The sequence below is a fragment of the Mauremys mutica genome, chromosome 20 (assembly GCF_020497125.1).
Source record: "Mauremys mutica isolate MM-2020 ecotype Southern chromosome 20, ASM2049712v1, whole genome shotgun sequence".
Lineage (NCBI taxonomy): Eukaryota > Metazoa > Chordata > Testudines > Geoemydidae > Mauremys > Mauremys mutica.
This window is the reverse complement of record NC_059091.1, coordinates 838570-838964: the sequence shown is the minus strand read 5'-3', so window position 1 is coordinate 838964 and position 395 is coordinate 838570.

Below are 395 nucleotides of genomic sequence, written 5' to 3'. Positions count from 1 at the left end.
ACAGTGAGAGGGACAGAGGGCGTTTCTAATGCTGGAGCTCCTTTTTACTGGAGAATATTTGAGGAAACACTATGTAAATAAGTAAATTTGTAAATCTGGGCAGGACCAGGAAATCCAGAACCTGGAAATTCTTCAGCGAAGGAGTGAGTCAGACCTGCCCAGTTCAGCACACATCAATGCTCCTTCCCCACCCCACCCCGACCCCCACCCCCACCCCCACCACTACCACTACTGACCCAGGATCTTAGTTCCCAGTATCAGACTTAACCTAGTTTCTGACCCTCAGAAATGAGTGTGTGTTCCATTGCAGGGTTGCCATCTTAGTGTAATGTAGGCAGGGCAGACTAACTCCTGTGGGACCCCGGAATTTCATACACAGACCAAGACCAGTGCAC